The 15,585-nt window shown below is 39.2% G+C and overlaps 1 protein-coding gene across 1 annotated transcript in view; it reads right to left on the bottom strand.

Moving 5' to 3' along the window:
* Positions 1 to 15,585, bottom strand: part of LOC110504394 (protocadherin Fat 1) — a 70,802-nt gene that overhangs the window by 47,576 nt on the left and 7,641 nt on the right. The window lies entirely within an intron of this gene.

Below are 15,585 nucleotides of genomic sequence, written 5' to 3'. Positions count from 1 at the left end.
GAAACTGCATTTCATCCTATAAATAATTTCCCTGTGGTGGGTATGAGAGGGGTAGAGAAGTTCCAAATGGCACCCTATTCCCTATTTAGTGCACTACATCAGAGTCCCTATTTCCCTACACTATACAATATAGACAATAAGGAGCCATTTGGGACTCAGGAGTACATTATCATATGTGTTTTCAGGTAACATATTGTAGGAAAGTGTTTGAAGCATCCTCTATGGTTCACAGATCTTCATATTGCGTAAGGCTAAATCGTTATGGGGCTAAAGGGATTCATTTTGACCACAGATCAATAGGGGTTAAAGCTGAGAGACTGAAATATTTTCATCAAAGTTTGAAGAAGTGGAAGAACAATTGATTGTCCACAAATTGGGTCAACTGAATCCAGCAAATTGGGCAAGATAATTATAATTCCATGGACATTATTGCCACAGATTAGATCTAATAGAGACACTAGAACCTGTGAAAGTTTGACATATGTGTAAATTACACATTTGTCTAAAAACATAATTTATATGATCTGTCAATAGAGCAATTGTTCGACCAAGAAATGTGCATATAGTTTTAATGCAGCCTCAGACCATTTGGTGTCCCAAATGGCACCTTATTCCCTACTCAGTGCACTACTTTTGACCAGGGCCCATAGACAATGACAGAGCAGAGCCACTCAGTGGGTATAATGGCAGTGCTGTCTGATAGACACTTTTTTGTGTCAGTGATGTAGAGCCACACTGATACAATATTCCCATTACTATTTCTGCACCTTAAAGAAAAACAACATAAATCACAGACTTTTGTCATCTCATCATCTATTCAGTCAAGTGGACTGTACTGTATACATACATTGATATAGCCTACAGTACTTACTCTTAATCAGAGACACCATAGCCATAGCTGATGCTGTATATAAGAGCAATAAAATAGGAAGCTTTTCAAAGGGAGATGAATGCATGCTGTCAATCTCTTCCAACCTCAAGACAATTTCGAATGAGGATCTTGGTGAGAACTGTATAGTACACCATAGAGGACCTACTATATCCTCACAAGGTTTGGTCTCAGATTGAACTGTTCTTCATCAACACATACAATTTGTGTCTATTTGGCCCACATCTAAGGAAGGTTAATGATGATCCCTGACTGTCAGATATAATTTGTTGTAATTTTGGACAGTGAATAATAGAATGTGGTTAAACATGTACATGTTTAACCACATTCTATTATTCACTGTCCAAAATTACAACAAATTATATCTGACAGTCAGGGATCATCATTAACCTTCCTTAGATGTGGGCCAAATAGACACAAATTGTATGTGTTGATGAAGAACAGTTCAATCTGAGACCAAACCTTGTGAGGATATAGTAGGTCCTCTATGGTGTACTATACAGTATAGTTAGGCTGTGTCATGCCTTGGTCTGTGTGATCCCCTGGATAAAGCTCTTTTGGAAGTAAGTAAGTAAGTTTATACAGTGTGTAGTAGTATAGTACAGTATGTGGTAGTGCAGTACAGTATGTAGTAGTACAGTACAGTATGTGGTAGTACAGTACAGTATGTGGTAGTACAGTACAGTATGTGGTAGTGCAGTACAGTATGTTGTAGTACAGTACAGTATGTAGTAGTACAGTACAGTATGTGGTAGTACAGTACAGCATATGGTACAGTGTGTTGTAGTACAGTACAGTATGTGGTAGTGCAGTACAGTCTGTTGTAGTACAGTACAGTATGTGGTAGTACAGTACATAACAGTACAGTATGTGGTAGTACAGTATGTGCTAGTACAGTATGTTGTAGTACAGCACAGTATGTAGTAGTACAGTTCAGTATGTCGTAGTACAGTACAGTATGTGCTAGTGCAGTACAGTATGTTGTAGTACAGTACAGTATGTAGTAGTACAGTACAGTATGTGGTAGTACAGTACAGCATATGGTACAGTATGTTGTAGTACAGTACAGTATGTGGTAGTGCAGTACAGTCTGTTGTAGTACAGTACAGTATGTGGTAGTACAGTACATAACAGTACAGTATGTGGTAGTACAGTATGTGCTAGTACAGTATGTTGTAGTACAGCACAGTATGTAGTAGTACAGTTCAGTATGGCGTAGTACAGTACAGTATGTGCTAGTGCAGTACAGTATGTAGTAGTACAGCACAGTATGTTGTAGTACAGTACAGTATGTTGTAGTACAGTATAGTATGTGGTAGTGCAGTACAGTATGTTGTAGTACAGTACAGTATGTAGTAGTACAGTATGTGGTAGTACAGTACAGTATGTGGTAGTACAGTAGAGTATGTAGTAGTACAGTACGTAGTAGTACAGTATGTGGTAGTACAGTATATGGTAGTACAGTATGTAGTAGTACAGCACAGTATGTAGTAGTACAGCACAGTATGTAGTAGTACAGTATAGTGTGTTGCAGTACAGTACAGTATGTGATAGTAAAGTACGTAGTAGTACAGTATGTAGTAGTACAGCACAGTATATAGTAGTACAGTACAGTATGTTGTAGAACAGTACAGTATGTGGTAGTACAGCACAGTATGTAGTAGTACAGTATGTTGTAGTACACTACAGCATGTAGTAGTACAGTACAGTATGTTGTAGTACAGTACAGTATGTGGTAGTGCAGTACAGTATGTTGTAGTACAGTACAGTATGTGGTAGTACAGTATGCGGTAGTACAGTACAGTATGTGGTAGTACAGTATGTGGTAGTACAGCACAGTATGTAGTAGTACAGTACAGTATGTGGTAGTACAGTACAGCATGTGGTAGTACAGTACAGCATGTTGTAGTACGCTATGTGGTAGTACAGCACAGTATGTAGTAGTACAGTACAGTATGTTGTAGTACACTACATCATGTAGCAGTACAGTATAGTGTGTTGTAGTACAGTACAGTATGTGGTAGTACAGTATGTAGTAGTACAGTATGTGGTAGTACAGTTTGTAGTAGTACAGTACAGTATGTTGTAGTACAGTATCGTATGTAGTCTTACAGTACAGCATGTGGTAGGACAGTACAGTATGTTGTAGTACACTACATCATGTGGTAGTGCAGTACAGTATGTTGTAGTACAGTACAGTATGTTGTAGTACAGTATGTGGTAGTACAGTACAGTATGTTGTAGTACAGTACATTATGTTATAGTACAGTATGTGGTAGTACAGTACAGTTTAATAGAAAATTCTTCAAGTGAAATTCACCCAGTAAAATATTACTTGAGTAAAAAGTATTTAGTTTTAAATGTACTTTTATCAAAATTATAAGTAACTTTTAATTCCTTTAAGCAAACCAGACGGTGCCATTTTGTTATTCATGGCTCACCAGGGGCACACTCCAACACTCAGACATCATTTACAAATAGTACAGTATGTGGTAGTACAGTATGTAGTAGTACAGCACAGTATGTAGTAGTACAGTACGTAGTAGTACAGTATGTGGTAGTACAGTATATGGTAGTACAGTATGTAGTAGTACAGCACAGTATGTAGTAGTACAGTATAGTGTGTTGCAGTACAGTACAGTATGTGATAGTAAAGTACGTAGTAGTACAGTATGTAGTAGTACAGCACAGTATATAGTAGTACAGTACAGTATGTTGTAGAACAGTACAGTATGTGGTAGTACAGCACAGTATGTAGTAGTACAGTATGTTGTAGTACACTACAGCATGTAGTAGTACAGTACAGTATGTTGTAGTACAGTACAGTATGTGGTAGTGCAGTACAGTATGTTGTAGTACAGTACAGTATGTGGTAGTACAGTATGCGGTAGTACAGTACAGTATGTGGTAGTACAGTATGTGGTAGTACAGCACAGTATGTAGTAGTACAGTACAGTATGTGGTAGTACAGTACAGCATGTGGTAGTACAGTACAGCATGTTGTAGTACGCTATGTGGTAGTACAGCACAGTATGTAGTAGTACAGTACAGTATGTTGTAGTACACTACATCATGTAGCAGTACAGTATAGTGTGTTGTAGTACAGTACAGTATGTGGTAGTACAGTATGTAGTAGTACAGTATGTGGTAGTACAGTTTGTAGTAGTACAGTACAGTATGTTGTAGTACAGTATCGTATGTAGTCTTACAGTACAGCATGTGGTAGGACAGTACAGTATGTTGTAGTACACTACATCATGTGGTAGTGCAGTACAGTATGTTGTAGTACAGTACAGTATGTTGTAGTACAGTATGTGGTAGTACAGTACAGTATGTTGTAGTACAGTACATTATGTTATAGTACAGTATGTGGTAGTACAGTACAGTTTAATAGAAAATTCTTCAAGTGAAATTCACCCAGTAAAATATTACTTGAGTAAAAAGTATTTAGTTTTAAATGTACTTTTATCAAAATTATAAGTAACTTTTAATTCCTTTAAGCAAACCAGACGGTGCCATTTTGTTATTCATGGCTCACCAGGGGCACACTCCAACACTCAGACATCAAATAGTACAGTATGTGGTAGTACAGTATGTAGTAGTACAGCACAGTATGTAGTAGTACAGTACAGTATGTGGTAGTACAGTACGTAGTAGTACAGTATGTAGTAGTACAGCACAGTATATAGTAGTACAGTACAGTACAGTATGTTGTAGTACACTACAGCATGTAGTAGTACAGTACAGTATGTTGTAGTACAGTACAGTATGTGGTAGTGCAGTACAGTATGTTGTAGTACAGTACAGTATGTGGTAGTGCAGTACAGTATGTTGTAGTACAGTACAGTATGTAGTAGTACAGTATGTGGTAGTACAGTACAGTATGTTGTAGAGGCGTTTCCCTTTGCATTGCTCAAATCAAGAGTACAATTCTAACATGAGAACAAATGTTTCAATTCATTAATATAACATTACAAAGTGATATCCCATGTTTATCCTTTTAGAATACATTTTCGATTGCAACTTTTAGTCAGAAGCAATAGCCCAAATAGGTCATACAAATTGTGTTGTTATCTCTTCTCCTGTATAATTACCTCTGAAAGTGTTAGAGCTGTCATGTATCACCTCCCTTCATGAAAAGCATGATACTGTCACGTTCTGACCTTTATTTCCTTTGTTTTGTATTTATTTAGTATGGTCAGGGCGTGAGTTGGGGTGGGCAGTCTATGTTTGTTTTTCTATGATTTGGGGATTTGTATGTTTCGGCCTAGTATGGTTCTCAATCAGAGGCAGGTGTCATTAGTTGTCTCTGATTGAGAATCATACTTAGGTAGCCTGGGTTGCACTGTTTGTTTGTGGGTGATTGTCTATGTTGATTGCTTGTGTCAGCACAGTTCTCAGTAGCTTCACGGTCGCTATTTTGTTTATTGTTTTTGTATAGTGTGTTTCAGTGTTCAGTGTTTTCTTTATTAAAATTCAAGATGAACACATACCACGCCGCATTTTGGTCCTCCGATCCTTCTCGCCTCTCCTCTTCAGATGAAGAGGAGGACGCCCGTGACAGATACATATTTTAAATAATTCCTGTGGGAAAGTTTTGCTCTTCTGATGAAATTAGGATTATTTATTAAATGAGAATATTGCCTCATACAGTCTATCCATATTTTTTTTCACAGGAAGACAGGCTGATAAAATAATAATGTGATACTTCTTTCTCTGAAGAAAGTCATTCCCAGTCCCTCCAGTGAGAAGTATGTATGTTAGCCAGGTACTAGACTATATCTGCTGTCCTTGTAAAAACACAATGGCAGTTTCACATTGCTATGCACCCTGGGGCACCTGACATGAGAGGGAGTTCTGTGCACATATCTTACTCCATGAGAGACAGTCACACAGCAGTTCAAGGCAATATCAGCCCAACCCATTCAAGGGGACCCAGGTAAGGATGCTCTGTGCTTTAGGTAATACGATCTTTCACATTGAAAACTGAAACCCACACCAGAATATGTTTTTCCCCTCTAGGTGTCTCATTGACCCATTCTTACGGAATAGTATCCTGGGTCTGGAACACAGAATGTAATCTGAAAGAATGTTATATCTATTATTGCTGAGACACCCATCAAAGAGGGAAGGTGGAGAGACAGGTGGTAGAGAATTCTGTCAGAGGAGAGACATGTCCAGGCAGGGCTCACAAGACCTGCTTGGTCTATCAGGCTTGTCATTTCATTAACTGCCTCAAAGGCTAATGAATATGATGAAGAAATACACCATTCTGTACAGTAGCCTGTTGTTTCAATATGCTGTGTGTTGTTGTCATTACAGACAAAGATATATAGTTAGGAGAATCTTACTGAGCATGTTTACAAAGAAGCTACAGTACATCAAGTAGTAAATAAGCAGTTTCTGTTTCCTGTGTAACATCAATATGAGTAACATCAATATTGCTGCTACACCTGTGCCTGCAGCTTCTCTGTATCAGTGCTGGCTGATACATATTAACCCATCATTTTGGAACGTTTTGCAAATCGCTAAGTTGTAGTTAAAGAAGCCTGGCTAAGAGAACAACAAGAACATCACTTACAGTGTGTGTTTGCTGGACCCCAGGAAGAGTAGCAGCTGCCTTGGCAGCAGCTAATGGGGATCCATAATAAATATAAATACAGTATATTTATGTAGACTTCAGAATCATATCCACATTACATAATAAAAATGTAAAAAACACATTGAAGCATAATGAACTTAATAAAATGAAATCATAATAAAAGCACAATAAACACTAATTGTTATTAGGGTAACTGGTCTTCAATATACTGTTATTATGAAAAAGTATCTCTCAAAAGTATTTCAAACTTTTATATGCCTACATCAATCTCAGAAACCCTGGGCGCCGGAGTCACAGTCCATTATGCTGCTCCCTCCAGGCAGTCAGACGATCCTGTCAGATTGCTGCCTCTTCCCCTCTATGACACTGTTCTGAGTGGGCTGATGGGCTGGCATGAGGCCTGGTTTGATGACTTCCCATCTTCAGCTCCATTGAGCTTTGTGCTCTCCACATCTCCTGGGAACTGTGGGATATCTGAGCTGCCCACTTCTATAGCGAGGCCATCTTTATGCGGCCACTACTGTAGTCACCAACCCTACTTCTTCACAACATGAGGCTCATAGCTATGGAATGACAGCAGATGTCCTCCCTCTCTCCCTGGATGCACTGACAACCACAAACATGCTGTCTTTGACTTTCAGTGCCCTCCCTCTCACAGAGAATCTTACGTCTGTCATGACAAAACGTTGAAATGAGGGAACAACTGAGCGTAAATGGCTTGTGACAGACTTGTGTGTGGGATTTAACTTGGTATACTGGAATCCAAATAAGATTAGGGCTTCCCCCTGGGACCATCTAATTCTATTTTCTCCTAATGCCATGTGACATTGTTTTAATAAGTCACCTCTTAGTCCTGTTTGTAATTAACCTAAGCCGCAAATCATCTTCTGAGCTGGTTAAAGGGTCTTAGTCTAACTAGCTTTGGGCCGGTAAAGGCCAGCTGGACATCTCTCCTAGCTGTTCACAGGGCTCTATACCAGTGCTCTATCCCTGGATTAAAGAGAGGCCAGTAGATCAGAACATAGATCAGAACATGTTCCACTGTTCTTCAGTGTTAACTCTGTGAGCCGCCTGAGAGAATACATGTTTGACATTTTAGCTAAATTTGTATGGTTAGTCTCATCAAATGTTGACAAGTGTTCAGCAATATGCTTCAATGAGAACAGAAAGAAAACATGCTATTTCTGTTAAGGATAACTGATTGGACATGACACAGTATAAGAAAAGCTTAGGTTGTTATCTTGAGATAGGTCTTCAGAAACTGAAGTACTGGATTCATTTAAAGAATGCATTCTTATGCACGCCAATCGTTCTGTGGTTATCTTTTCTCTGCATGACATCTTATCCTTACTTTACCCATTCAACGTATGCAGATAACAAATGCTTCAACTAGGGTTAATTGTTTCAGATAAAAACTGAGGGCTAAATGATATATCGAAATCATTAACATAATTTTTTTTTTTTATGTAGAATTGTTACAATTACTATTACTCCATAGCATTTTTTCTCTTGCCAATTTTAGCTTGCTTCAAGAGAAGAGGAGGAGAGGCCTGTAGAGATGGACAGAGATTGGCAACATTATTACATAATTATTTGATTTTTTAAGTGCTGTGGATTGAAAAAATAAGATCAGTCTGTGATTTAGATTAGTCCCAACGAGTATGAATTTTTTTATCTTGTAAAATGTGTGCTTGGTGCACATTTTGATGATGTGGACCAATCAGTGAACCACCAAGCACTGTTTAGTTTTAGCTCAAGGTATTACAGTATGGCAAGGAAATGATTAACTGATCTTCTGATAACAAAATACACATTGGGGCAAAACATACTGGAAACAATTGTCATTAGATAAATGAGTCTCAGGTGGGGGTTGGACAGTCAACATTCTCCCTCTTCATCACTGGGGATTCACAGAGATAAAGGTGTGAGAGAGCGAGAGAGAGAGAGAGACGGACCTGTCACTGTCAGCATGTCAGGACTGTGAGGACGTAGGAGAACTAACCACACGGACATTTTTAGGGATAGGACATCATCATTTATCGGAGTGTACACAATGACAAATGTCCTCCAGTGAGATTCCTAAGACTGAGTTGTCATGACAGATCTACAGTAACTTTTCCTCCTCATGTAGTCTTCATCTGATGGAATGAACAATGAGGAGCAGATGGGTTGTACAGCGTGGTAACTGGATGGCCTGGAGTGACAGACACACCCTCCATCAAGTACACTGCAAACTCACATTAGTGTTAGACTCCCAGAGGTAAATATGGAACAAGGTGGTGAGGGTTCTTGCTGAGTGAAGTGAACTTCCAAAGAATTCTATGAGAAAATAGTGGTTCAGTCTGTTGAATAAAATACTCTACTGTGGAGATCAGTTCTGTCAGTCACAGCCAAGTTCTGAGAGACATCTAATTGATGGAGGTTGTATGGCTTGTGGAGGTTTTCTAACTTAAACATGAACTTACACACCACAGGTGACCGCTTTAATAACAACATGTGAGTGTGAGAGATTAAAGAGCCTCTGAACACACCGATTGGCGCATGTGATTTCAGTCTTGGAAGTGTTTCCTGACTGATTCCGCGTTTGGTTAATGATGTTTGTCCCCCATAAGACACCGTAGACGCGGAAGCCTATTTCACTTCTTCAAAATCCCCAAAATTATGTTTTAGCTGCATAATTTTACATCTAAGATGTTTGGTGCAGTATTTCTTAAGTAAAAAAATGTGTGACGTTTTGTCTTATGCAAACAAAGTTGGAGCTGCTGTCTTATGCCAGTGGTCACCAACCTTTTCTGTGTAAAGATCACTTTCTGAGTCAAAATGCAAGCTGAGATCTATCACTCAGATTTTAAAACCTCTTGAAACTAGGGGGCACTATTTTTATTTTTGGAAAAATAATGTTCCCAAAGTAAACCGCCTATTTCTCAGGACCAGATGCTAGAATATGCATATAATTGACAGCTTAGGATAGGAAACACTCTAAAGTTTCCAAAACTGTCAAAATATTGTCTGTGAGTATAACATAACTGATATTGCAGGCGAAAGCCTAAGAAAAATCCAATCAGGAAGTGACTCATGTTTTGAAACCGTTGTGTTCCTATGCACCCCTATTGGCCACTGAAAGGGATATCAACCAGATTCCTTTTTCTACGTATTCCCTAAGGTGTCTACAGCATAGTTTCACGCCTTTATGTTGAAGAATGAGCGTAAACGACTACATTGCGTAAGTGGCCAGCTGAGGGCTCTCAGAGTGATTCTTGCGTAAAAGACAGAGGTAGTCATTTTTCCTCTCGCTCCTACTGAAAAGCCAATTGTCCCGGTTGATATATTATCGAATAGATATTTGAAAAACACCTTGAGGATTGATTATATAAAACGTTTGCCATGTTTCTGTCGATATTATAGATATAATTAGATTTTTTTTTTTGCCGTTGTCGTGATCGCTATTTCCGGTGGATTTCTCAACATAACGTGACAAACAAACGGAGGAAATTTATCTATAAAAATAATCTTTATGGAACAAAAGTAACATTTGCTGTCTAACTGGGAGTCTCGTCAGTGAAAACATCTGAAGATCATCAAAGGTAAACGTTTAATTTGATTGCTTTTCTGATTTTCGTGACCAAGCTTCCTGCTGCTAGCTGGACATAATGCTATGCTAGGCTATCGATAAACTTACAAAAACGCTTGTCTTGCTTTGGCTGTAAAGCATAATTTCAAAATCTGAGATGACAGGATGATTAACAAAAGGCTAAGCTGTGTTTCACTATATTTCATGAATATGAATATTTTCTAGTAATATTTTTTTGACCGTTGCACTATGCTAATTAGTGTAGTTGATGACAATTCTCCCGGATCCGGGATGGGTAGTTCCAAAAGGTAAAAAAAACGTACGCCTATGCAACATTAACCAATTAAAAACAGTTTGTAGCAATGAGGTTTGTGCAGTAGGCTATTGGCCCAATACATTATCACTGCATATTGGCTATGCTTGAATTGCCATGCCAATGTTATTCTTCTCAGACCATTTTGAAATTATATTGATTTTTTTTTGGTATATAATATAATATATATATAATATATCATTTGTTGTATTACTTGTGAGGTACAGCTGAGTGAAAGTAATAATTTGCTTATTTTTTGAATTACTGGACTGATGGCCTGGATCTGATAGTCAGTTTGAGAGGAGGGAGGGAGAAGCGGTGAATGCACATTTTATGGCTTATAAAAGTGTTGAACAAAGTGTTGACAGTGCTGAATAACAACTTAAACATGAACTTACACATAAAAACAGCCGCTCTTTGCTGCATTCGCTGAGTATCTCTCTATTCATGGATTTAAACGTTTTTAAATCTCACAGTATCAACTTTGCTGTGCGTTCGAAGCTTCTTTTTACAGTCAATGGCTTGAGGAAACTGTGCAGACATGGTGATCTGAGCTATCTGTACTTGCTCTCTGGGCCTGCCGGGTAGGCGGAGTTCTACCTTCAGACACATTTTTAAATGGTTCAAAATGGGAACACTGCCTTCCCGGCATTAGGGCAGCTGAATCAAGTGCACCTACCACCAACAGTGCGGAACTGATAAAAAAATAGGATTGCAAGGCTTTATCGTTGGGTTTTTAAAATACATTTTTGGTGATGGACTAGGAATGCCTTGGACTTCAACCAGTTGGTGACTAATGGTCTATGCTATCGGATAGAGAGCAATCACTGCAGCTGTTCACCCCATGTTAGTGGGCAAATGGACACTGTCAAATCAAAACCCAACCTTCATTTACCCGTTTTGATGCACAGATGTTCCAAACTCCGTTTTAGACGAGACTGACTATGACCAAAATTATCCTATTTACACTTTGTAGTACATTTTGACACTAGAATAATTGACTCATATCGATGCCACATATAGTGCATTCAGAAAATATTCCGACCCCTTCACTTTTTACACATTTTGTTTCAGCCTTATTCTAAAATGGATCAAATAGTTTTTCCCCCTCGTAAATCTACGCACAATAGCTCATAATGACAAAGCAAAAACAGATATTTAGACATTTCTGCAAATGTATAAACCCCCACGGAAATATCACATTTACATAAGTATTCAGACACTTTTCTACTCAGTACTTTGTTGAAGCACCTTTGGCAGCGATTACAGCCAAAAGTCTTCTTGGGTATGATGCTACAAGCTTGGCACACCTGTATTTGGGAGTTTCTCCCATTCTTCTCTGCATATCCTCTCAAGCTCTGTCAGGTTGGATGGGGAGCGTCGCTGCACAGATATTTTCAGGTCTCTCCGTCCAATCAGTTCGGAATCTGTCTGGGCCTCTCAAGGACATTCAGGTACTTTTCCCGAAGCCACTCCTGCGTTGTCTTGGCTGTGTGCCTGTTGTCTTGGTCGTTGTCCTGTTGGAAGGTGAACCTTCGCGCCAGTCTGAGGTCCTGAGTGCTCGGGAGCAGGTTTTCATCAAAGATCCCTTTGTGCTTTGCTCTGTTCATCTTTCCCTCGATCCTGACTAGTCTCCCAGTCTCTGCCACTGAAAAACATCTCCACCGCATGAAGCTGCCACCACCATGCTTCACCGTAGGGATGGTATTGGCCAAGTGATGATCGGTGCCTGGTTTCCTCCAGACGTGACGCTTGGCATTCAGGCTAAAGAGCTCAATCTTGGTTTCATCAGCACAGAGAATCTTGTTTCTCATGGTCTGAGAGCCCTATAGGTGCGTTTTGGCAAACTCCAAGCGGGCTGTCATGTCATTTTACTGAGGAGTGGCTTCCGTGTGGCCATTCTACCATAAATGCCTGATTGGTGGTGCTGTAGAGAAGTTTGTCCTTCTGGAAGGTTATCCCATCTCCACATAGGAACTCTGGAGCTCTGTCAGAGTGACCATCAGGTTCTTGGTCACCTCCCTGACCCAGGCCCTTCTCCCCCGATTGCTCAGTTTGGACGGGCAGCCAGCTCGGGGAAGAGTCTTGATGGTTCCAGACTTCTTCCATTTAAAATTAATGGAGGCCAATGTGTCCTTGGAGGCCACTGTGTTCTTGGGGCCCTTCAAAGCTGCAGACATTTTTTGGTACCCTTCCCCAGATCTCTGCCTCGACACACTCCTGTCTCGGAGCTCTACGGACAATTCCTTTGACTTCATGGCTTGGTTTTTGCTCTGACATGCACTGTCAACTGTGGGACTTTATATAGACATATATAAAGCCTTTTTATATAGCCTTTCCAAATCATGTCCAATCCATTTAATTTACCACAGGTGGACTCCAAGTTGTAGAAACATCTCAAGGATGATCAATGGAAACAGGATGCACCTGAGCTCAATTTTGAGTGTCATAGCAAAGGGTTTGAATACTTATGGTTATTAGGAACATAAATCCAAGTGCATCCCACATGGCAGCCTATTCCCTAGAGTGCAAGGGCCCTGGTCAAAAGTAGTGCAGTAAATAGGGTGACATTTGAGACGCACACAAAGTCCTTGGTGCTAAGAGATAACATCCCCTTTACTCCTAGGAGAGAAACTGTCTCAGAGCTGTTGGAGAAACAATGTAAGACGGTTTACAAAACAAGGAAGTGATGCCATGATCTAGCTCCATAAGAGTTATTGTTGTGGTGAAATGTGACGTTCCAACTTCTGCCAAAGCCTATTTTCCTCTACGTAGGTTTATCAAGCACGAGTCTCATTGAATGAACTGACATAAATGTGAAAGTAATTCTGTTTCTAGATTGTGGTAGGTTTTTGGCCTCAGATACAGTTCATTACTGTACACTTCAAAAGGTACTAAGTTTGACTGGGGTAGGCTATCACCCCAATAAATTGCTTAAAAGGCAGTTGTTCAAAGCAACAGGAAAATCAGAGGTGTCTCTGTGTCACTGTTCCCTCAAGCATTTCAGCAAAACAACTCATCACAAGTTACTCCTACAAACAACTCTTGATAACCACTTTTCCGACTCACAGAACTTGCAGTTCATGGATGGTGAGGTTTGAATTATTCAAAGACCAAAGACCAGGGGTGTTTATTTCAGTCTGGTGAAGAAAGAGTTCTGAATGATGTGTACAGTAAAAACACATAGTGGCACCAATTCCACTTCTGTTCAGGTTAATTGCATTTTAAAGTCTAAGCACAGTCATTTTTATTAACAGAGTCGATCCAGAAAACTACAGTAGAAGAGTGTTCATAAGTGATGATGCCAAAACAGATGGAACACTATTGGAAACAGGCTGGTCTACCAGAAAATCATTAGACATGGAGATACATCTAGTGAATAAACTAGATACAGACAGTTTGCAAACTTTGACGGAATTAATCAAATATACCACACTAGCCCAACATTGGAACACAGTACTGTCTGCTACTGTACGCTCTCCTCTGGCAACCATGAATTATTATGTTGTGAGTCAACAGAAAGGCAGGCAGAGGTGTTATGGACAGATAAATGACAAGTCTGACCATTTATGTTGCTGTGTTAAAAAAAAAAGAGGTACCTTCATTTAACTAGGCATAAGAACAAATTCCTATTTTCAATGACGACCTAGGTACAGTGGGTTAACTGCCTTGTTCAGGGGCAGCCTTTCGGTTACTAGTCCAATTCTCTAACCACTAGGCTACCTGCCGCCCCCTGTTGAAGCAGTCGTCTACTTATTCAGTGCCCATCAAGACCAAGTGTCAGAACAGTGTGTTCCTACACATTCTCTTCACACAAGGAAAAATGTTTTATTTCATGTTTGCTATGTCAATGCTTTTTGTATGACATATTTAAGCTTGTTAAAGAAAAATAAAATAGCATTTAAACATGGGCAAGACTACACTTTCCTGAGTAATCAGTATGAGTCATCTCTTTTACTGCACATATTCTGTCTACTATAGACTAAAACAAAGTTAAAGGGGACATTTTGGGGAAAATAATAAATGTAATAATAAATTATTCACTAGGCACAGTGAGAGACAGCTCTTCTACAATTGTACAGCTGAATAACTAAGGGAAGGATGCATATCATCCTAAAAAGCTCTTAATTCAAACCAAAGGTTCAGGACAGTATGTCCTCGAGGTCCATAAAGGCTGACTCAGTGCTTTCACAATCACCAGCCCAATACAACAGCAGGCAGTGAACATTATCAGGTACTGAAAAACATCCTGGAACCTCTGCCCCATCTAGCCCCACTTCACATGACATATGTTGCTGGGCTGCTGAACAAGTGATTGCCTATAGAGGTAATAAGTTCAACAGAGTTGGCACTTGGGAACTAGAAACAGGCTCTGTTATTATTATTGTTATTGTTATTGTTATTATTGTTATTATTATTTGAAACAGGCGCTGTCAGAAGAAACAAGGAAAGAAATGTTTCCTTATGTTGTGAACTTAAATCCCAATGCACCTACATACATTTAGTCCACCATAGAATAACATGGTTAGTTAAGATAAAGATATCTAACTGTATCAGAATTAATGTAGCCATAGAAACTGATTCCCGAGAGTTTGAATGAGAAACATGGTTGAGTAATCAGAGAGTTGTTCTTTCTTCTTTATTACAGTGGATTGCTTCAGTAAATGTGAAAGCAGACACAGAAGAGATATAGGGAGAGTCTGTCCTAAACCCACCCTTATCTCTAATAAACCGCCAACCACCGACAAATCACTAGGTTTCACATTTGATCATGTATTGATTTGTTTTTGATATGGAAACAGGTTCCTTGCCGATGCATGCTGTAAGTTAAGATAAGAATGAGACAATGGCATGCCTCCAGGCCAGGGACACTCCCATGGATGAAAGTATCTTACTTTCACTATACCAGGTTTGTTTAATATATCACATTCTACGTTTGTCTCACAAGGGAAGAAGAAAATTCAAAAAAGTGTCAAACTTGGGGATTACTGTAATTGAAAAGTTGTAGTTATTTTTAAGAGATTTAACAGTTTTCAGAATGGTTGTTTTCTTTAATAATTGATTCAACTGTTGTGAAGTTGTCCTGTATCGTCAGAGTCAAGCTTGAGACTTCTTGTTGATACCGTTTTTCCCATCATAGACAAAGTGCTTTTCTGATCTTCAGTTTCACTTTTTTGAATCTCTTACTTTATGAAAAAAGCAACAAAGGT

The sequence above is a fragment of the Oncorhynchus mykiss genome, chromosome 31 (genome assembly GCF_013265735.2).
Source record: "Oncorhynchus mykiss isolate Arlee chromosome 31, USDA_OmykA_1.1, whole genome shotgun sequence".
Classification (NCBI taxonomy): Eukaryota; Metazoa; Chordata; class Actinopteri; order Salmoniformes; family Salmonidae; genus Oncorhynchus; species Oncorhynchus mykiss.
Note: the sequence above shows the minus strand (reverse complement) of the source record. Positions and strands in the feature narration are given on the sequence as shown.